Source organism: Elephantulus edwardii, unplaced genomic scaffold (genome assembly GCF_000299155.1).
Source record: "Elephantulus edwardii isolate Elephantulus edwardi_28Jun2011 unplaced genomic scaffold, EleEdw1.0 scaffold00042, whole genome shotgun sequence".
NCBI classification, from domain to species: domain Eukaryota; kingdom Metazoa; phylum Chordata; class Mammalia; order Macroscelidea; family Macroscelididae; genus Elephantulus; species Elephantulus edwardii.
In genome coordinates, this window is record NW_006399792.1 from 1434295 (window position 1) to 1442444 (window position 8150).

Sequence of the window (8150 nt, forward strand, 5' to 3'; positions counted from 1 at the left end):
TTTTACCCTGTTGGAAAAGTTTTTGGATGTGCATAGGGATTTGATTCTTAGAAGGTCCCATTCATCTATTTTATCCTCTCCTGGTTGTAGATGACCAGGGCCTTTTTCAATGTGACCTTTGAACTATTGTTAGTTATTGTTAGGTACTTTTTAGTACGACTCATAGTGACTCTACAAACACTGTCCTATCCTGTGCCCACCGCACAATCTCTAATACACTCAAGCCCGTTGCTGCAGTCACTGAGTCAATCCACCTGGCTGACGTCTTCCTCTCCCTCCCTGTCCCTCTGCCTTTCCAAGCATGATGTCCTTCTCCAAGGAATAACCTCTCCTAGCAACATGCGCAGAGTGTGAGAGACGAAGCTTTGCCATCATTGCCTCCAAGGAGCACTCTGGCTTCACCTTCTCCTAAACTGATTGTTCTTAGGTTAGCACCTGAGCACATTAACTTTTGTGTCCTCAAAGGACATGAGTCAATAAGTCAAAGCCCCAAACCATTTCAATTAAAGCAATTCTAACTCGTAGTGGTGAACTATAGGATAGAGCTATGTGCTGAGCTATAAACTTGCAAATTGATATAGAAGCCGACTGCAACATCTTTCTTCTGAGAAGCAGAAGCATTGACATTTTAAGCAAACAAGTGCTTAAAATGCTGTACCATGAGGATTCCTTCTCAAAATCTCAAAGAACACTCAAACATTGCACTCGAGTCTAAATCAGCTCAAAGCTGGTTTACCAGAGTCTGTAAATCACACAGGAGGCAGTGGGTGGATTTGAACTGCCTGTTTTGGTGTTAGCAGGGCAACTCTTTCCCCATTAGGCCACGAGAGCTCCTTTCTGAAAGTTTATGATGATAAAATCTAGCTTTTTGTCTTCCCCTCCGTCAAGTAAGGGAATGTTGTTGCCTTTTTTCCTTGGCTCCGTGGTGATCTTCATGTGATGTAATCTATCTTCCCGATCTGCTTACTTAAAATGTTACAAATATTATTTGCCATGGAATTGTGAAACAGACTCGTAACTGACTTGCCAGTGAGTTTTCAGAGGCAGTAAATTTAATTAGAGGAGACTGCTCATCTTTCTTCCACAGAGAAGCTGGTGTATTTGAACAGTGTACCTGTGGGTAGGCAGTGCAACTCTTTACCACTAAGTCACCACGAAGTGTTACAATAGGTGTTACAGAAGAGGTGTGCTCTTTAGTATCTCAGAAAGATTGATTTAAGACACATCTTACATTAATAATACCACACAAGCATAACAAAGAAAACTTGGTCCCAAACGAGATTATACTCACAAACATAAAGTCAAACTCATCAATGTCCAGTAGAGTGGAACATAGCGGACCTTCTGGCAGGTCTCCAAGGAAGCTCAATCAGGAAGAGATTGCACATCTTTCTCCCACGGAGACTGTTGAATCTGAACTGCCGGACAAGTTCCATCTTTTACTTAGTAGCAAAACTCCCACCAGAGCTCCACTCTCCCAGGATTAGGATTTACAACATATATGGGCGGGGGGGGGGGGGGCATAATTCATCCAGAAACCCTGATTACTCTGATTTTTCTTTTTCAATCAGTTGTTTTCATCTGCTAATCTTTCCAGGGCACCTGAACTTCTTTTTCCCCCTGGATCTAATTCTTGGAAGAACAATCCTAAATTGCTAGTAAATAAGGAAAGACAGTCGGCAGTGTTTGTTCCTCTGAAGCAGCCCATGCTGTCTATCTTACGTAGATATTATCATCTTTACAATGGAACTACTGACCATCAAGGCCTTTAGTGAGATTCTGTAGGTGGAGCCACGACTCACGTCATTCACTTAAGTGGAAACTGAGTAATGGTGAAATGTGGATCTTAAATTGAAAGAGGAAGTTATCGCCCGTGTCTTTGTAGACCTGAGAGAAGAGCTGGCAGCTCCACTGGGTGCCCATCTCGGAATGTATGAATTGTCAGCATCTTAACTTTGTAACTATCATTTCTTGACATCATTGAGAGGCCAGCTTTTTTGATTAGTTATTGACTGCTTAACGGTGTTGACCCAGGACTCTCAATTTGACTCTAGTTTTCTTTTTAAAAGACAATTGCCAGAATTAAATCTTAGAGAGTCTATTGTGCATGTCAAGAATTTAAAAAAGGGCAGCGGCTGCATAATTTACCACATCTTAGTACTCAATAGATGCTCCATTGCATAAGTTATGTATGATACAGACATCTTCCAATGCTATTAAAGCAATGTAAGTTTGGCTGCAAAGAACAAAAACAGCTTCAACAAAGATATTTTTAAAAGTATTTTCATCACACAAATGTAGGTGCTCCAGGGCTTTGGTAATCCTCAGGGACTCAGAAACATGTCTGTTTTTCCTCTACCATCCTATAATATGAATTCTAACCTCAAATAACCTCAGAGTTTCAGACAGCTATTAAAACTCAAGCTATCACAACTATGAAGAAAGAATAAAAAGAAAGGAAAGAGGTATACTTTTCAATCAAATCAATTACCTTTAAACAGATATCCTAAAGTACCATACAACGTGTGTATTTATATTTCTTGGGTAGAATTGTCATTTACTTTTGTCAATATGACCCTGACTCACAGCGATATTCTGTCGGATTTCTGAGGCTGTAAATAACAACAGGAGGGAACAGAACTTGATCTGTTTTTTGTTTGTTTTTTGTTTTTATCTAGGCACATAGTCTTCCCTCAAGAAAGCTTGAGGTTCTCTTATAAAGAAGGCAAAGTGTTACTGTGAGAGCAGTTAGCATTTTAATTAAAAGGGGAAAAAAATTCCAAAAGGAAATTTTCAGAGAGATTGTGAGGATGTGAAGATGATGTCAGAAGGTTAATGCTCTGTAGATGATTCGTGTACCTATAGGGAGCTCTAGTGTCTAATGGTTTAGGGGCTATGCTGCCAACCCAAAGGAAAGCAGTTTGAATATACCAGAAGCTCCAAAGGAGAACGATGGGCAATCTCCTGAGCAACTGACAGCCTTTGAAACCCTTCCGGAGGGGTTAGCTCTGGGTTTGTTCTAACTCAATGGTAATAAGCAGCAATTTCCCTTTGTTGTTGAGTACCACTGAGCTAGAACTGACCCATGGCTGGCATTCCAGAGGGTGTTCAGAGGAGGAGATTGCCCATCTGTCTCCCGTAGAGTAACTGATGGATTTGAACTGCGTGCCTTCAGGATTGCAGCACATATTCTTTACCACTAGCCCCCCAGAGCTCCCTTTATACTTTCTTAATTTTACTAAGAATATATACAGCAAAACATGCATCAATTCAACAGTTGCTACAAAATAATTACACTGATTACATTGAGTTCAGTCGTTCTTACCATCCTTTTCTGGGTTGTTTATCCCTCATTAATGTAGACTCTCTGTTTCCTATGATTCCTAACTAATCAAATTGTTCTTGTCAAATGAGTCCTGTATAGATAAATCTTTTTTAAAATCGATACATCTTAAAAGAACTAATACTCCACACAATTTTGTCAACTCAGCTTTTCACAGGTGTTTAACTTATTTGCAGCAAATACAATAATCACCTGTGGAATCAATTGCATTGATTTTCCCCATCACTGTTACCTCTCCTTCCTCCTACTTTGGTAACCATCGATAAACTTTGATTTCTATACAGTAACAGAAGCCATGCTCAAATCAAGAGAGAAAAAATTGAGTTAACATTGATTTTTGATACAATCATGGGTGACACATACCTGCATGGACTTTAGTAGTAAGGTGAGAACTAGTTCTTTAAACTGACACAGTTATACTGAGTCCTGCCAGGTGACAGCATAACTACAATTGGGATAACTGCTAAGATCTGAGATGTTGGGCAATGGATGTCGTATTTTAAAATATGGAGAGTTTATTTCTCTTTCTGCTATACAAAAAAGTAAAGCCCTTTTAAGTAAAGTCCTTTAAAAGGAAATTTCACACTCATTTTGGCTTTTTAAAAGAGTATTTTTAGATGTTTAAAATGTTAAGGTAAAAAAGGCCTCTGTCTAGAAAAATTCAGTACAAACCTATGCACTAATATTCATAAATGTCTTATGCTTAAATATACTGTGAAATAAATTTCAACTGCTGTGGAAAGGTTGAGTCTCTTCCAGCAAGATCATTTAGGGTAATTTTTTTCCTCTCCTCTCTTCTTAGCCCCAGCTGTTGTTATATGCCTTCTAATTGACTACCACTCACAGCAACCCTATGTACAACAGCTCCAAACCCTGCCCTATCCTGAGCCAGTCTTACTGTCTATAACACACTAACCTAAATACGGCAGTTACTGTGTTAGTTCATCTCATCTGGGGTCTTTTTCTGCATTGTCCTTCCACCTGTCCAAGCATGGTACCCTTCTCCAAGGTCTGGTCCCTCCTGGCTACATGCCCAAAGTGAGACTGAGCAGCTTCACATGCCTTGACACTCTCTCCATGACAGACCTGTTAGTTCTCTTGGCAGCCCACATATGGTCAATTCTCTTTTCCAGCACCACAAATCAAAGGCATTGATTCTTCTTCTATCATCCTTAATCATTGCCCAGGTCGCCGACGTGTTTGTTACATAGTTGGATTTTCTTTATCGTGATTTGTGAGGGATTTTACATAGAAATTAGCTTTTCATTCACTCATTTATACAGATCTTTTCCTCCCCCTTCATTTAAGGGGAGAACATTCTTTTAAAAATTTTGGGTTTTTTGCTTGCTTGATGCATTCCACTGACTCTGTCGAGAAATAGGTTTATTTCTACATAATTTTTTTATTTGCAGTTATTATAAACTGTAAATGCTTAGGTCAACCATTGCTTCCTTTAGCGTATAAACTATGAGCTTGTATTTATAAACATAGGCTTCTTTGTATATACTTTGTAGAACATGAGGAGAAAGTAATATTGAATAAAAGTAAGCTCTTCTCCCCATCTTCTGTTTTTTTAAAAAACATAAATCCTAAAAATATTCAACAATGTAGTAAGGGATTTGATGGGTGTAAAAATTAAATTTTATACTGTCTCTGAAATGCAGCAATAGGTAACTTCAGAAGTATTTATGGCTTGTCTTATCTAAAGACCCCCAATAGGTACAAAGGCTAAGCACTAGGCTGGAAACAAAGGCGTTGGTTTGAACCCACCAGCCATATAATTGAAGAAAACACCTCGTGAATTGTTCCTATAAAAGGTCCAGGAAACCTTATGGGGCAGTTCCACTCTGTCGTTTGATTCAAAATCAAGTCAAAGCAACATCTGAAAACATTCTTTGGGAATGTTCCTAAGTCCCTGGACCCTGCAGTAGGATAGTACTGTTGGGTCCCCACCAGGGAGCTCTTTTGGCTGCAATCCCAAAGACATGCAGTTCAAATCCTCCAGCTGCTCAGCGGAAGGATAACAATCTCCTCCCATGCGATTTACTGCCGCCGAAAACCCCCTGGAGGGTTTATCAGTGGGTCAATTCCGACTCGAAGGTCAAATCACCACCACCGAGGAGGTAAGCCAACCAGCACCGACAAGCCGAACACCGGGTTGAGGCAGCCAGAACACTACATTTCCCAGCGTGCCGTTCGCGGGCCTCGCGCGCGCCCCTCGCTCCGCCCCCCGAGGTCGTGGCTCTGGGACTGAGGCAGCAGGGCGCGCGTCCGTGCAGTGTTTGCGCGGTGCTAGTCCGCGGTCAGCAGCCGGAGCCCGCTGGCGTCGCCGAGACCCTGACGAGACCAGCAGGAACTGGGTAGAGGAACGAGGTGTGGATCGAGGTAACCCGACGCTCCTTGTCTCTCACCCGGTCTTCCCTTTGTGTGGTCTTTCTCTGAGACCCACGCGCCGCCCGCTCACTCCGAGCCCTCCCTGCGCTCCTGCTCCAAATCGTTATTTATTGCGTGCTCGCGCCTGAAGCGTGGAAACTCGAGCTTCCTAAACTCCGTGCTGGATAGGGTTTGGGGCCCGAGTGAGAGCTTGCTTCTCTTGGCATCCCCTGTCCAGTCTCTGTTGACCCATTTGGCTGGAGGAGCAGGGTCGTGTTCTCCAAGGGGAACCCCAGTCTTTGCTTGTGTCATCATCTTCGGGGCGCTTTAGCTTGCTTCTCTGCGTCTTTTGGAGAAGAGAAGGGTAGGCAGGTGCATCGTCGGATGTAGGGAGAGAGCTGGGGCGGGTGGCAAGGGGTCGGGGCGCGGGGCTGGCAGCTGGACCCTTCCGGGGATCTCCGGCCACGGTGGCGGTGGCAGGTGTGCTGTCTCCAGGCAACGCCGCGCGGGTGTCCGCTGCCCGGGGCGGGGCGGGGCGGGGGGGACTCGCTGCCAGGCCCCGGGAGGGGGTGGGGAGGGTCGCTGCCTGGCCCCAGGCGGATGTGTGCTGGCTGCCGGGCCCCGGGGATGCCTTTGGTGGTGGAGAACATAACCAAGAGTACCTTCTTTTATGACACCACAAACTACAGCCCTTTTCAAACCACACAGCCGCTCCATGGAGTTGTTTTACCGCCACGCATGACATCTCTTTCTACTTTGTTTCAGACTTAATTACCTGGCTGATCGTTTTAGGGAGAGAGAGTTGAGTGTAGTTGGAGAAGGTTTTGGGTTTTTTTTAAGTCCAGGGATCGCCCTGTAATTGTATTTAAACAGATGTACTGTTTGGGCTCATGAGTTTAAAAGGCTTTTTGTGCTTCTACCTGCCTGGCATTTTTTTTATTAATACCATTTCTAAGGAAAATTTTACTTTTCTTAATAGTCATGTTAATTTGTGTTAGTTGCGTAACTTTACTTTGGGCTCTTTTGCTTATGTTAATGTTACCAATTTGGGAAAATTCTTTGCAAAAAAGATTCCTAGAAGGAACCTCCATTGACTCTTGAGTATTTTATCAACTGATTGTACGTTTCCTTTTCCTTGTTTTTCTTCTGTCACTCTCTCTCTCATTGCTGTCAAGTTGGAACATAACCTAGCTGACTCTCCAAACAGGTTTCCTGAGGCTGTAGATTGCACGGGAGAAGATCACCCATCTTCCCCTCTTCCCCCAACCGCTGGTGGGTTGAAACCGCCAGAGAGGCTCTACATTTGCCAGAGCAGGGTAAGGTTGATACTCTCCAGTCTTGCTGTTCGTGGAGATCAGCCTCTTCCTTCTCCCTCTTGTTCTGGCCTTGTTAAGCCAGACTTGGGTAAGCAAAGGACAGCTGCTGATACTGCTGGCGCCTGCCTTTGGCTGTTGCTTTTTATTTTCCTTCGACTTCTTATTGGCACTCCACTTTAGTTTTTCACTCAGCCTTTCACTTCAAACTTTTAAGCAGTTTGCACATTGTCTTTGATATATCAAATATAATACAAAAATATAATATAAAAATTATGTATAATTATAATGTAATATAAGAATTCCTCTCATCATTAGATAATTAGATAAATAAATGTTTACCCTTTTGTTTTCTCATAAACTTGTAAAGTTTTACAAAACTGAAGTTTTTGTCATTTTGAAAATACTGAAAGGGATATTTTTAACGTCTTTACATGAACTTCAGCCAGCTTTTTAAAAATTGGCTGCTTAAACTTATAGATTCTTATAATTACATTTTTAAACATCATTTTTATATCTTAAAGATTTCATGTGAATAAAGAGTATGTTCTTCAAAAACCCACTGCTCTCAGGTGGATGTGGACTCTTTGCAACCCTCCCATCAGGGTTCTGAAGCTGTAAAATTTAATGTGGAGATGGCCTATCTTTCTCCTGATGAGTGACGACTAGTGGATTCAAATTGCCAGCCTTTTATTTAGCAGTGTATTGTGTAACTTGCTGCTTACTAAGACTCCTTAGATGCTTCATAGAATAACAGAATATGTTTTTCAATCCTAAGACTAATTACTTGAGCATGCCTCCTATCTTCGGAGGCGGTAGGGAGTGGCAGTTAAGGGTCATTATTGTTTGCTCATATCAGGATGTAGCCATAATATCTTGTGAGTCAGTATTCAATCTGTTGTCTTTGTATTGAACAGCTTTTCTATAAGCACCAGGATATTCTAAGCTCGCTTCCAGAACTAGAGACCCCTGGATTCTTAAAAAATCACAACTCTTTAGCATAAACAATATGACTACGGATATTTTCTGGACTTCCATACCTTAAGTTATAAAAGGAGGATAGAAATATTTCTGGGATTCTGTCACTCCTGAACTGTTGTGAGGATTATGAATATATATAT